Genomic DNA, 15917 nt, shown 5'->3' on the forward strand with positions numbered 1-15917 from the left:
AGGCCTCCCTATCACCCTAAGAGGCCGGCATTATTCTTCCCATTTTATGGATATGGAAACTGCACTTCAAAACTACACAGCTAGCAAACAGTGGAGACTAGATTCATCCCGTAAATTTTAAGATACACACATCTTAATAAAAACCATTTATAGGGCTTCCCTGGTGGAGCAGTGGTTAAGAATCTGCCTGCCAATGCAGGGGACACGGGTTCGAGCCCTGGTCTGGGAAGATACCACATGCCGCGGAGCGACTAAGCCCGTGAGCCACAACTACTGAGCCTGCGCGTCTGGAGCCTGTGCTCCGCAACGGGAGAGGCCGCGACGGTGAGAGGCCCGCGAACCGCGATGAAGAGTGGCCCCCGCTCGCCACAACTGGAGAAAGCCCTCGCACAGAAACGAAGACCCAACACAGACAAAAAATATATATATATATATAAATAAATTAATTAATTAAAAAATTAAAAAACATTTATAAATATCTTGCAAAAGTGTTGGAACTATCTAATCCAAATTGGATCATATTGTGACTTTTTCACCTTTATCATCTTCTCTCAGCCGCTAGTCCACATTGACTTTTTCCAAAACCGCCGCCTCAGGCTCATTATCTGAGACTCCAGGGACCAAAAGCAGGCAAGTCTACTTTTGAGAATTTCATGTGAGGAAAACTGCAGGAAGGAGCTGGTTCTGCTGTTACTAATGTTATTGCAATTGCCAAAGCGGAAGCGATGCTGAAAGCTCAGCTTCTCTGTGCACCGGTGCCAAATCAAATCTCGGAGACAGAGTTTTGGGTGAAGTAGAAAAGGATAGCTTTATTACTTTGCCAGGCAAAGGGGGAACACAGTAGGCTAGCACCTCAAGAACTGTGCCCCCCTCCCTGGGGAATAGGGAGAGGTCTTATAGTCGGGGCTCGTGGTCAGGGGTATGCGATAAGGATCAAGGCAGGAACAGTCTTGCATTCTTCTGATGGGTTGGTGGTGAGGTAAGTAGGAGTCGGCATCATCAACCTTCAGGTCCAGCTGGTCTGCGGTCTACATGATTGTGGGCAGCATACCATCGTTAATCGTTAACTTCTCCCACCTGGAGGGGGTTTCAGTATCTGCAAAATAGCGCAAAGATATCGTCGTGTGCATCCGTTGATGGGGAAACAGAGCCTTGCCCCAAGGCTGCTCTTGACAGTTTGTTTCTCCCTGGTCTCGCATCCCCTCCCTTCCCTAATTAACAACTGCTTGAATCTGCCCATTGGAACTCAGGGAAGGTCATGGAGGCTGAATGAAGGCTGTTTCCTGTAATCAAAGAAATGGGGGACACAGAAAGGCTTTGTGCCCAGGAGCCCCACAGGACCCTGCACGGTATCAGAAGCAGAGATATTGCACAGTTGGAGATGGAGCAGTCTCTAGTGGCTGAGCTGGGATGCCCAGCCACTCATCAATAGCAATGCTGGTAGAATCCCACCTAACGATGCCTGACAGGGAGGTAAGGGATCACCTAAGCGTTGCAGGTCCTAGAGCCCCTGGATCCAAGAACAAACTCATTTTTCCATTTTTACCTCTGGCTGGATATGTTGCTCCTTTAAAAAGCACATTATGGACTCAGAGAGAATCTTCTTTTCAAGCATCCATGGGAAATTACCAAAATATATAATGGACTAGGTCTCAGATTTCCAAACAGAGAGTTGTTTAGGCCACAGTTCTTGACTGCACATGAAATGAAACTAAAAATGAATAACAAAGATTAAATTAGGACTCCTCAATTTGAAAAATTGAAAGTACTTCCCTTATTGGTAATGACATAATCGGCAAAAGGAAAAAATTGGAAACAATGAAAATGTTCAACAGTAGAAGATGCAGAATGCTATGCAGTCGTTAAAATAAGGTTGGAGAATCCATCTTCTGCCTATATTGTTGACGCCTGAGATAAAAGTCAAGCTTTTAGAAGTTGGTGAACTACCCTCTAAAATGCATTCATGAAAATGATGAGAGGAGGTCCTTTATTTCCTACAGCTCCTTGTTTGTAGAGTTTCAGGTGAGAGCAGCTTATGCCTTAGTGGTGATATTCTGATTTGGAGTCTCTTCTGCTTCCCCAAAGTGAATTTTCTTAATAGATTAAAAAAAAAAAAAAAAAAAAAAGGAATGTCTATTACTACATCTTGAGTGCTCAGAAGTGAAGAGAGATGATGTATAGAGCACTGAACGATGACCCAATGAACTGACTGCAGTCATGGTGAAAGGTGTGAAAGCTCATCTACTCTCTGATACCACAGATTCTTACACCACAGGGGAGGAGGTGGGAGAAAGTGCAGAGAAAATTAGATGGCAACAGCCATGGGGAAGCTGAAAAACTGTATGGGTATAGTGACCACACTCTCTAAATTAAATATCGACATTACAACTATGAGGATGAAACTGAACTCTCTTGGACTATTTGGGATATTGGTTTTCCTAATTCTATGAATTCTGAATGGGAAATTTGACAGACTGTGTCCCAAGAGGAAGAAAGCCTAGTGTCTGTGCTTGGGGAAATCTTGAAGAAGTTGAAAAGTAGACTGATGATTTGAGAAATCTAAGAAAACTGGAGTTTGAAAAGAGGTGCTGAAAAATTTTTTTTAATTAAAAAATATTTATTGTGGAAAATTTGGAAAATCATAAAGAAAAGAAACCATCTGTAATCCCACCACTCTGAAATAATGACTTCTGGTATTTTATTGTATTTTCATCTAGCCTTTTAACTTGAATATGTAATTTAAAAAATTACAGTAAAATATACATAACATAAAATTTATCATTTTACCCATTTTTAAGTGTACAGTTCAGTGGCATTATGTAGGTTCACATTGTTCTGCAGACATCACCACCATCCATCTCTAAAACTCTTTTCTTCTTGTGAAACTGGAACTGTGTACCTATTAATCACTAACACCTCATTCTTCCCTCCCCCCACCCGTTGGCAACCACCATTCCACTTTTCATCTCTATGATTCTTTTTTTTTTTTTTTAAATGATTGTTGCTGTTGTTTTTATTTTATTTTATTTTATTTATTTATTTTTATTATTTATTTATTTTGGCTGTGTTGGGTCTTCGTTTCGTGCGAGGGCTTTCTCTAGTTGCGGCAAGTGGGGGCCACTCTTCATCGCGGTGCGTGGGCCTTTCACTATCGCGGCCGCTCCCGTTGTGGAGCACAGGCTCCAGACGCGCAGGCTCAGCACCTGTGGCTCACGGGCCCAGTTGCTCCAGGGCATGTGGGATCTTCCCAGACCAGGGCTCGAACCCGTGTCCCCTGAATTGGCAGGCAGATTCTCAACCACTGCGCCACCAGGGAAGCCCATCTCTATGATTCTTAATTGAACACATAATATTTATTTAAAATTAAAATTATACTGTACACTATAGAGTTTTGTGCTCTGCTTTCTTTAACTAATATTAGGTCCCTCTTACCACTAGTCTTGCCAGTATCATTTTGCAATATATTCTATATTGGTATTCCTTTTTTTCTCTTTTGCTGTTAAAATTGTCCATAAGCATACTTACACATACAGTTTTATGAGTAAGCAACATTCTGTAGAATGTTTTAAATAACTCCATAAAATTAACAGCGGTTGAAACCTAGTTGACAAAATAAGATAAATGCTGTCACATGGTTTCTTATTTTTCTGTTTTGGTAGAGAAGCTACACTTGTTAGAATAGACTTAAAAGAAAAATACTTAACTAACCTATAATTTCATCAATTTTCTGAGACCATCCTAACGTGATAAATGTGTGCCAACGTTCTATATATTTTCCTAGTATGATTGTTTACATAGTAAAACAGAAGATTATAAAACACAAAAGAACCTATAGGTATGAATAATACTATCTTTTCTAAGAGAGTTATAAGATTTCTGGCTTCACTTTCACCATTTTTTGTTTGGACCAAATTGAGACTAAATGCAGGAAAACCTGGTGGTGGTTGCTTTTAACCTAAAAACACCTACCTTGAGGAAAACTTTCACTTGCGACTTGAGAACAGAAAAACAGGACAATCTTCCTTTGGAGGCTCTGGCAGCAAGGCAGAGGCCTGGTTTTGGCTTCGCCCATCCTCCCTTTACCCCTTGGCTCACCTCACATGAGTTCTGTGTGGTATTGTGATCTTTGCATGACAGGCACTGAGCTACTTGTTACCTGGACCAGGTCATGCCCTTCCCTGGGACTGGAGTGCCCCTCCAGAAGGAAAGGGCCAAACGTATAGTCGTGGTGAAGGTGGGGTGGTATCCCTGAATCCTAAAAACCTATTTCCTCCCAGGGCCTCACTTCCCAGCAAGCCCTTCCTTAGGACCATGCACTAGGAAAGGAACAAAGAGTCTTTTTGTCCTATACGCCTTAGAAAATTTACTCATGGTTAATCAGACATGTTCTAAGCATATTAAAACAGGCCAGTGCTAATGGTAAATTGCAGCTAGAGCCATCCCCAATGTGGCGGCCTCAAGTCTTCTGTACGATTGAGGCCTCAATTCATATGTCAATGCCCCAGTATTACCAGTGTGGGGCGACACCCTAATCCAGAGAGATCCATCTTCCCTGAAAGCTGGCTTCCCTCTCAAGGTGTGTTCTTATGGGCCACCACCAGTTCTCCTGGGCTTCGGGAGCCAAAAAAATTGGCCGTGCTCATGGTGGCGGCTTCCGCATTCTCTGCACGCCTTCCCTTCCACTGCCTGGCAAAACTTCCATGGTTCATGCAAGGTGTTGACTATGAAGAGTTCCTAGTTCTTTCCCTGTGCTAAACAGAGAGGAGAGCTCCTCTCGCAAGACCAGCCTCTTGAATGTTGCACCCCTTCCATCTCTTCACTCCAGGTTACAGAGCCCAAGCCTTCTCACTGGGGCTGGCTGGAGACACACACCACCCCTGGAGTTCTCCTCATTCCTAGCCACCACACTTCTTTTTCACGATTTTTTTGACGTGGAACCATTGTTTTTTTTTAAGTCTTTTATTGAATTTGTTACAATATTGCTTCTGCTTTTTGTTTTGGGTTTTTTTTTTTGGCCGTGAGGCATGTGGGATCTTAGCTCCCCGACTAGGGATCAAACCTGTACCCTCTGCTTTGGAAGGCGAAGTCCCAACCACTGGACCGCCAGGGAAGTCCCCATCCCACTTCTATTGTCTTGCCTCTAAAGCATTTCCTATAATAGAGCCTCTGCAAGTGCCTATTAATAAACTATTAGTGGAAGTTTGGCCTCTGATGCTTTCTCTGGTGCCTTCTTCATTGCTCCAGGCTTCAGGAGAACCTCTGCAAATGTGCTTTCCCAAACCCTTTTCCTCTGAGACAGGCTCTTTCGAGTTCGTCTGGGCTGCAGATAATGATCCCTAAACCATACATGAGGCTTTGGAGTGAATTGAACATGGATGGGTCCATCTGATCTAGCAATTGATTTTAACTGATCAGGGAAGCCAAATTGTAAAGGTTCGATCCAGGGGCAGTCCCTACCTTTCTTGGTTCCTAACCAATTCCTGCCTTCCCTCACTCTGTGTAAGGAATAAATAAGCAGTCACAAAATGTCCCTGAAATAAGGATATCCATAAGAATTAGGTTTTAAAGTGATTTCCTGCTCAGGATGCGGCCTGCATGAAAAAAATAAATAGAAGAAACAATAGTAAATATAAGGACAAAGTAAGTAATTAAACTTGAGAGCAAGTTTTGCTCCACAAAAACTGTGATGGAGCTGTGGTTGGATTTTTTTTTTTTTTCTCTTAAAGAAAAGGGGAAAAAATTATCGATAGTGAAAAGGAAGTGATCTGATTTGTTGAAATGTTTGGCCTAGAGGACTACTCCATATACAGTCAGATGCAAAGTTGTCTCTGACTTTCTGAATATATTATGCCTTTGAGTATACTGTGTTACTGATTTTCTATATTTTTAGTTTCACTTTCTTTTTCTTTTTCTTTTGGTATATGTTAAACCAATTTGTCCTACATGTTCGAACTAGCTAGTTTTGGATCAGATATCTTTAGAAGTTATATTAATTCGGAGGGTATTGGGAAATATTGGCTAAATAATGCAGCTTTCAGTGTAATTTATGTCCAGAAACCTTTGTATTAAAAGATCCAGACTTGGGCTTCCCTGGTGGTGCAGTGGTTAAGAATCTGCCTGTCAATGCAGGGGACACAGGTTCAAGCCCTGGTCTGGGAAGATCCCACATGCCATGGAGCAACTAAGCCTGTGCACCGCATCTACTGAGCCTGTGCTCTAGAGCCCACAAGCCACAACTACTGAGCCCGTGCAGCAAAGAAGACCCAATGCAGCCAAAAATAAATAAATTGAAAAAAAAAAAAGATTCTGATTCAAAATATCTATTATGTTCATAGACAAATACATTGTTTTCTATTTTTGCAGGCATTTCCTGTTTAACTTTCACATACTCTGTGATGTAGGTGTGACTATTGTTTTGTTGATTTTTGTACTCAGACAAGCCAAAGCTCAGCAAAATCAAGTTCTTTTTCTTCTTCCCCTTCCCCTCCCCCTTGCCCCAAGGACACTATAAAAAGCCGGAATAGAATCAATGTTGGCTGCCTCCAAGCTTAATGTTCCATACCTTCGGTGAAGCCGGATGTTGGAGCACTTTTCATTTACCTTCTCATTTAAGCAATCTAATCCTGAGTCAGGTAAGTATGCTCAGGCCAAATTAAAACCAAGTGTTTGATATGCTTATTTTTAGAATGATTTTATTTACAGTAATTGCTTTCCTGTTTTTCATGCAATACATTGTGTTCTTAGCAGGGCAAAGAAGTCTATTTAAACACCCCTATCTGATGACTTAGTCCATTTTCTTTGCATCTGATGATAACATCTGGCAGTACCCGAAGTTCCAATCCCAAGTGATTCACATAATGCACAATGTTGCCCTTGTCTGGTTTTCTTTTAACAGGGACGGGCTAATAGGATTTGGGCTAAGGAATTTTCACAATCTAGTAGTAGAACTTTAGATTTGGGAGGGACTTTACAGGTCATTTAGTTGCATATCCCACCCAATGCAAAAATCTCTTCCATAGCATACCTGCCAGTGACTGTCACCTCTTGTTCCCAACCCCTCCAGGGACAGGGCCCTCCCAAAGGACAAGGCAGTTCATTTCACCTTTGAACACTGAATTGCTGAGAGTTTTTCCTTATGCTGTCATGATGAGCTGAGAGTTTTGTCTCTCTGTAACTACTACCCATTGGTTCTAATTTGGTCATCAGATGACAAATTATCTTATGGTCATTCAATTCAAATTGATAGTAACATTCAAATTCTTTCACACGATGAAAACGTAAATAGTTCTCACACTGCCTCCTAGGAAGATGACTTTTTTATGGGTAAACATTTCTTGTTCCTTTAATTGTTCCTTATCCTTTTGTGGCTTATGTAATTGAGATTCTTTAGTTTGTCAGAGGCAGAAATCCCAGTTCAAAATAGCTCCATTAAGAAAGAAAAGTATTGGCTTACATAACTGAAAAGTCCAGAGGAAGAGGCGGCTTCTGGCCCAGCCAAAGCCATCAAGGCCTGGCCTCCCTCGCCATCTGTGCCATTCAGAGTCCCACCAGGAGGGAGAAACCACACGATCATTTGAACAGGAAAAGTTTAACCTAAAGAATTACTGACTTTGCTGTCCACCTGAAACCAACACAACATTGTAAACCAACTATATTTCAATAAAAATTATAAAAAAGTGAAAAAAAACCCCAATTATTACCTGTAACAGGAGATTGGAGTAACATGGGAATGGCCGGCAAGAAGTAAGTAGTCCTGAAGAATGCAGGATGCGTGGGTATATGGAGCAATACTCCTGGGGCTGATACAGAGCACCCAAGAAAGATCTAGGCATTCCCATCTCCTCACCTGAGATCCAGACCTTGTTGGAGAGGGCACAGCTGTATCTCACTGATAGGCAAATAAGTTACTGTCATGCTGTTTCCGTGGAACTTGCTGGAAATCTTCCCCCTGCAACTTACGGGAAATTCATCCCCATAGCTCTGGGGAAAGCTGTTCATGAGGAAGTGTACCTGAAGGAGGTGCCAGGGTAAGCTGCTGGCCACTGGGTGCTGCTGGCACTGAAGGAGCAGATACTAGCAAAGCCACTGATGTTGCAAGTGGCAGACACTGGAGAAGTGGCCCCCGTTCCCAGTGAACACATGGAACCGGGAAGCAGAACCCTTTCTTCTGCCATGTTTCTCCAGTGCTCTCTATTGACAAAGTGTAATATCATGACAGCTGGTAAAGAAAAATATGTAAGGACCCACTACATTTTTGTAGAATAGACAATAAAGCGTGAATTTGGAGCCAAGAGGCAACCTGTTGTTAACTGGCACACCACTTTTGCATTCTGTTCCTCTCTTTAGGCTCTATACACATTCTCCTTATGGTGGCAAGATGGCTGTCAGAAGTTCCAGGCTTTTATCCCTTTCTTCTGATGACCCCACTGGGAAGAGAATATGTCTCTTCCCCAACATTGTACCAGGTTAAGTTTAATTGATTCTAGTTTGTCAAGCTTGTATCATCTGTTCATTCCTGAACCAATCACAGTGTTCAGATGGTTCTGTTGCTCTGATTGACCAGCTCTGAAATATCCTACTCCCGGAAGAAGGGGTGAGTCAACCTTACCCCTATCAAATGTACAGTGAAAATTCCATGTAAGATCCAAAATTTTTTTATATATAAATTTATTTTACTTTATTTTATTTTTGACTGTGTTCGGTCTTCATTGTTGCATGGGCTTTCTCTAGTTGAGGCAAGCAGGGGTTTCTCTTCATTGCAGTGTGAGGGCTTCTCATCACAGTGGCTTCTCTTGTTGCGGAGCACGGGCTCTAGGCGCACAGGCTTCAGTAGTTGTGGCACACAGACTCAGTAGTTGTGGCTCGCGGGTTCTAGGGCGCAGGCTCAGTAGCTGTGGCGCACGGGCCTAGTTGCATGTGGCATGTGGGATCGTCCTGGACCAGGGCTTGAACCTGTGTCCGCTGCACTGGCAGGCAGACTATTAACCACTGCGCCACCAGGGAAGCCCAGATCAAAATGTTGATACTAGAAGAAAGAGGAATGGCTAATAGGCAGGCAAAAATAGCACTGGTGGTTTTTAGGAGCAGAGAATGTGGAACTAGATAGATCTCAATCAACCAATGCCTCTGTTTTCTCACCTGTAAAGTGGAAATAATAATAATGCCCATTTGAGCTGGAAGGGATAAATAAATGCCACACCTTAATTTCTGCCCAAATTTGGAAACAATTGAGAAATAGACTGAAGTGTCAATAGGGTGGAAGATAACATGTCAGCTTTATTACTGAGAGAAGTTGATGTTGAGTGGCACTTGGGGAATGACGTTGTCTCTGGTAGTGTTAAATAGCCCCAGGGACCTGCCCCCACGCCCCACCACTCCCTGCCATGCAAATTGGCTACTGTAAATCTTCCGCCATAGACATCAAGGAAGAGAACAAATCTTGTATTCTTTGTAGGTAGACAAATCTCAAAGAGAGGGAGAGGAGTGAACTGATCCAGACATGCACAATTCCTTTTTCTAAATTCCCAATAAAGTAAGTTATTCTTCCTCCCCTGGGGGTGTGAGGGTGGGACAAGTGAGGGTGGGACAAGAGGGCAGGAAAGTGATTCTAGCAGAGCTCCATCTACTTTTCCTAACTTTATGTTCTCCTAATCAGTTGGGTTTACCTATTAAGACTATGGTCAGCCAAGGTTTTAGTTACCCCCTTAGAAGAGGAGATAAGGGGTCTATCAAAGCTGGCTCCTTCCTTTATGACCCTGCTCTCTCAATTCCAACCCACTATTCCTTTGGGTTTTCTCCCGGGCACTTGTAATACTTTAAACTTGCATTAGTTGTCAACATGTAAAGGAGCAAATGATATCACATAAAAGTCCCATTTCCAATTTCTTTGGGGGAAAAATTCAAGCAACTTGGGACCCTCATTCTTACATGAAAATCAGTTGAAGTTGAGAAGTGGCCGCCAACTTCAGATGGCTCATGGTCTCTCCTGTTGCTGTGGTCACCACTACACTAGTTATTACAACTGACCAATTCACTCATTTACCTACCAGCCTGGCCAATGTAGGCATTTAAATTTGTAACTCCCTATGCTAGATTCCTATGATTGGTGCCTACCCTGTCATTCTGGGTAGCCTGGTTAAACCAGGTGGACACCTATCTGTACTCTTTTAGGTGGGGCTGGTAAACACTTACCAAGTACAGCCTACAAGGGCCCAGGCAAAGGCTGGTCTATTTCTACAACTCTTAAAAGAATAAAGTGACCATAGGCATCTTACCTTTGCATTTAAGCATTGCTGCAGTGGTCCATTATAATCACCATGCAGAAAAGGTTTTAGAATGTCCACATTCACATTCATAAACTTCAAATCAAAGCACACACGATTAAACCCTATGATACTCGTAGTACTTATATGAAAAGGTGAGGAAGGGGAATTTGCTAGTAACTACTATTGGGAGATAATTCTCCATGTATCGTTCTTGTTTCTTCATGGCTTGCAAGCAGAGATACTGACTTCCCTTTAATCTGGATTATCTTTCTTAGTTTCATCTAAGGAAGTTTATATAGTGAACAGCCTTGGAAGATATAGTGTCTCCCTATAGAGCAAAGAGCAGTCATGCGTACAGTCCAGTATAATAAAGATGATGCCTCACTTATCTAGAGCAAATGGCACTATATATATATGTATATATCCATTACAAAAGATTCATGTTTCCTAGTCTTAAGCTTCCCCTCCTGTAAGTTACCCCACCATGTGTTCAGTTGCCATCAGTTCCTCTTCATATCACACTGACAGCTGTGTTTCTTTCTCTCCTTTTTTGAAATTGGAGTATAATTGACTTACAACACTATGTTATTTCAGATGTAAACATAGTGATTCAATATTTCTATATATTACTGATACTGTGTATAAAATAGATAACCAATGAGAACCTGCTATACAGCACAGGGAACTTTACTCAGTGCTCTGTGGTGACCTAAATGGGAAGGAAATCCAAAAAAGAGGGGATATATGTATATGTATGACTGATTCACTTTGCTGTACAGTAGAAACTAACACAATATTGTAAAACAATTATACTCCAATAAAAATTAAGAAAAAAACAAAAAAAATATTTCTGTACATTACTAAGTGATCATACAAGTCAGTTACCATCTGTCACCATACAAAGTTATTGCAATATTATTGACTATATGCCCCATACTGGACATTTCATCCCCATGACTCATTTGTTTTGTAACTAGAATTTTGTACCTCTTGATCTCCTTCACTTTTTTCACTCATCCCCCCACCCACCTGCCCTCTGGAAACCACTTGTTTGTTCTCTATATCTATGAATCTGTTTCTTTTATTGTTATATTTGTTCATTTGTTTTGTTTTTTACTTTCCATGTATAAGTGAAATTATATGGTATTTGTCTTGCTCTGTCTGACTTATTTCACTTAGCATAATGCCCTCTAAGTCCATCCATGTTTTTGCAGATGGCAAGATTTCATTCTTTTTTATGGCTGAGTAATTTCCATTTTATATATATGTATACACACATATACACATATATGCCATTTTCTCTATCCATTATCTATGGATGGGCACTTCTGGTTGCTTCCATGTTGACTATTAATGCTGCAACATAGGGGTGCATACAATGCATATATCCTTTCCAATTAGTGTTTAGGTTTTCTTTGGGTAAAACCCAGAAATGGAATTGCTGGATCATATGATAGTCTTATTTTTAATTTTTTGAGGAAACTCCAATCTGTTTTCCATAGCAGCTGCACCAACTTACATTTCCACCAACAGTGCACTAGGGTTCCCTTTTCTCCACATCCTTGCCAACACTTGTTTTTCTTGTCTTTTGATGATAGCCATTCTGACAGGTGTGAGGTGTTACGTCATTGTGGTTTTGATTTGCATTTCTCTGATGATTAGTTATGCCGAGCATCTTTTCATGTATCTGTTGGTTATCGGTATGTCTTCTTTGGACAAGTGTCTATTCAGGTCCTCTGTCTATTTTTTAATCAGGTTGTTTGATTTTTTTGATGTTGAGTTGTATGAGTTCTTTACATATTTTGGATATTAACTCCTTATCAGATATATTGTTTGCAAATATGTTCTCTCATTCAGTACGTGGACTTTTCATTTTGTTGACATTTTTCTTTGCTGTACAAAGCTTTTTATTTGATATAGTCCTATTTGTTTATTTTTTGGTTTTGTTTTCCTTGCCTAAGGAGACAGATCCAAAGATAATATTGCTACAACTGGTGACAAAGAGTGTACTGCCAATGTTTTCTTCTAGGAGTTTTATGGTTTCAGATCTTACCTTTAAGTCTTTAATCCATTTTGATTTTATTTTTGTATATGGTGTAAGAAAGTAGTTCATTTTGATTCTTTTGCATGTAGCTCTCCAGTTTTCCCTACACCATTTACTGAAGACACTGTCCATTCCCCAGCATATATTCTTGCCTCCTTTGTCATGGATTAATTGACCATATATGCTTAGGTTTGCTTCTGGGCTCTCTATTCTGTTGCATTGATCTAGATGTCTGTTTTTATGCCAGTATCATACTGTTTTGATTACAGTAGTTTTGTAGTATAGTTTGAAATCAGGGAGCATGATACCTCCAGCTCTGTTCTTTCTCAAGATTGTTTTGACTAATCAGGGATTTTTATGTTTCCATACAAATTTTAGACATATTTCTCTCTAGTTCTGTGAAAAATGCCATTGGTATTTTGATAGGGACTGCACTGAATCTGTAGATTGCTTTGAGTAGTATGGGCATTTTAACAATATTAACTCTTCTAACCCCAAAACACAGGATATCTCTCCATTTCTTTGTATCATTTTCAATTTCCTTCATCAGTGTTTTACAGTTTTCAGAGTATAGGTCTTTCACCTCCTCAGTTAAGTTTATTCCTGGGTATGTTATTCTTTTTAATGCAATTATAAATTAAATTGTTTTCCTGCCTTCTCTCTCTCTCTCTTTTTTTTTGGCCACACCACATAGCATATGGGGTCTTAGTTCTCCGACCAAGGATTGAACCTGCACCCCCTGCAGTGGAAGTGTGGAGTCTGTGAAACTCTCTCTCCTTCAAATCTGAAAGATGGCCTTGCTGGATAGAGTATTCTTGATTGTAGTTTTTTTTTTTTTTTTCCATCACTTTAAATATATCTTGCTACTTCTTTCTGGCCTGCAAGTTTCTGCTGAAAAGTCAGCTGATAGTCTTATGGAAGTTTCCTTGTACTAACTAGTTGCTTTTCCCTTGCTGCTTTGAAGATTCTCTCTTTATCTTTAATTTTTGTCATTTTAATTACAATGTGTCTTTAGATCAACTATACCTCAATAAAATAAAATAAAATTCTTTAATACCTTGAAAAATATCTGTAAGCAACAAGGATATATTGCACAGCACAGGGAAATATAGCCATTATTTTGTAATAACTTTAAATGAAGTATAATCTATAAAAATATTGAATCACTGTTATATACCTAAAACTAATATAATATAACAATATAACATTGGCCAGTCAGCACTTGTCATGTGGTCCTGCTGGAAAAGATAAGCTGGGCCAATCAGAATTTCCTTCTGAAAGAATGAAGGTATTAGTAATGGGAGCAGGAAAGGAAAGCATTCCTAGAAAGAGGGAAGGTGAGTTAGAATTGGGGCCATGAACAGTAAAAGCAATTCAAATTTTGAGTGGAACAGATGCACACAGAGAAGCAATGATGCTGTGAGAAACAGAGAGACCAAGGTAGTGTAGACCATGAGAAAGAGAGAAAAAGTAGCCTTGGTTCCTGATGGCTTCCTAGTTTCTTGTCACAAAGATCTTTATCAAAACTGCTCTTTTTCTAAGGACCTGAGTGAGTCTTTGTTTTAAGCAACCAAAAGAGCTTGACCAAGACAGCTGGCCATGCCTGTAAACAGATGTCTAGTTGAGGGACAGTACACTATTGCTCTATCACAAACTGCTTTTCTTCCCAAAAGTGACTGTGAATTTAGAGGCAACCATCTTAATCACTGATAGTAACCAGAAAGTTGCCTTTAAAAATATGTTACTTTAAAAAGGTGAATGTTATGGTACGTGAATTATACTTCAATAAAGCTGTTATTTAAAAAGTGTTTTTAAAAAAAATTAGTGTAAATACAGATTATTGGGTTTTTTCAAGGTATCAGGGAAGTCATTAAGGATTAACGCATGGGACAGATTGAGCTTGGGAGGGTATAACCAAACATCCTTGGGCCATTTGGATTTATAATAGGAACTTGGACAGTACCAGAAGTAGACGGTGGATACTTGGATGGTGGGGACCAGGATGTCTCCTAATTGTGCTATTAAATAGTCTGGGTGGTAGGTGTCTGGTTAAGTTGTGTTGGCAAGCCCTCCTACCCAAATGACCTTAAAAACATCTGCTGGTATTTTGCATCTGTTAGGATGGCTATTATATTAAAAAAAGAGAAAATAACAAATGTTGGTGTGGGTATGGAGACATTTGAACCCTTGTGCACTGCTGGTGGGAATGTAAAATGGTGCATCTACTATAGGGGAATCACTATACTGTTTTCCATAGAAAAACAAATTCAGCAGCACTGAGGCAATTCTCCTGAGTGGTGAGTGTGGAGGTCGTGGTGGGGGGTGGGGAGTGGGGAATGCCTGAGAGGGAATGCTATGGGATTAACCCAGAGAGGACATTAAATGACACCAGAGACCATCAACCAGGTTCTATCAAGATAGAGGACCCAGAAGAATTAAATGGAGTCTTGAGTTTCAGACCAACATGAAACTCTTATGGGCTCTCTTTTCTCTCTGTCTTCAAGCTTATGCATAAATATTCATATTCACATATGTATCTGGAGTCTGAAAACTGGAATAACATCAATGGACATGACACCTAGACCCAAGGGCACAGAGAAGTGCTAAGGGGAGGCATTGTTATGGGGACCTGGCAGGGAGATCTTTGTCTGAGCCAGGTGAGCTGCTGCTGATGCCCTGGGGGCATAGTAAATGGGAACTCCTCATTACAGATCCTCTAAGATAGTGTTTCTAATAACGTGTCATGTGAGATTCTGGATGTTTCACATAAGAAAGGATTTGGTCTTCCAGTAAGACTAATCTCGGTCCCCGTCTGCACCCCCATCCCTTTGTTAATAAGGAAGCTGAAACTGTGATTGGTAAAGTGAAAGTTACTTATCCAAGATTATGCATGTGGGTCTGTCTCTGCCTCTTTTTATGTAATATTTTGTCACACTTCCAAGCAATTCAAAATTGTGTATCAGTATATTCTTATATGGATTCTCTTCCTCTCTATCTTCTTTTTTAAAATAAATTTATTTATTTTATTTGTTTATTTTTGGCTGCGTTAGGTCTTCATTGCTGTGTGTGGGCTTTCGCTAGTCACGGTGAGCAGGGGCTACTCTTTGTTGTGGTGCACAGGCTTCTCATTGCGGTGGTTTCTCTTGTTGCAGAGCACGGGCTCTAGATGCACGGGCTTCAGTAGTCGTGACGCTCGGGCTCAGTTGCTCCACAGCATGTGGGATCTTCCCAGACCAGGGATTGAACCCGGGTCCCCTGCACTGGCAGGTGGATTCTTAACCACTGCGTCACCAGGGAAGTCCCTCACTCTATCTTCTTTGAATTATCCTTATCCAATCCCCTGGATGGTGGTAAAATGCATTATTTATTCAGCTAGGGGATCCTAATGACCTATCATATGTCGCCTGTAGAGCTGTGGTAATTTCTCCAATAATGGTGCCCGCAGTCCAATAATGGCCAGTAATGGTGACCAGATGTACTTTGGGCCAGTGGCTTATGCTTGAGAGATGGTTGGAGGAGCAAAGACTTCACTATTCTGCCCTGTGATCTTATTAGCATCTTGCTTCACCAATAAACCATGCACCAGACAGAACATGCTTCAGCCTCCT

At 40.8% G+C, this 15917-nt stretch overlaps 1 long non-coding RNA gene across 1 annotated transcript; it reads right to left on the minus strand.

Moving 5' to 3' along the window:
• Nucleotides 1-782: 782 nt before the first annotated feature.
• LOC309646443 lies at nucleotides 783-8351 on the minus strand. The gene is made up of 3 exons (XR_014255363.1): nucleotides 7701-8351; nucleotides 1547-1711; nucleotides 783-1096 (listed from the first exon to the last, which is right to left on the minus strand). It is a non-coding gene; the product is annotated as an uncharacterized lncRNA (long non-coding RNA).
• Between the last annotated feature and the right edge of the window lie 7566 nt (nucleotides 8352-15917).

This window comes from Balaenoptera physalus, assembly GCF_965194825.1.
Source record: "Balaenoptera physalus genome assembly, chromosome: 17".
Taxonomy (NCBI): domain Eukaryota; kingdom Metazoa; phylum Chordata; class Mammalia; order Artiodactyla; family Balaenopteridae; genus Balaenoptera; species Balaenoptera physalus.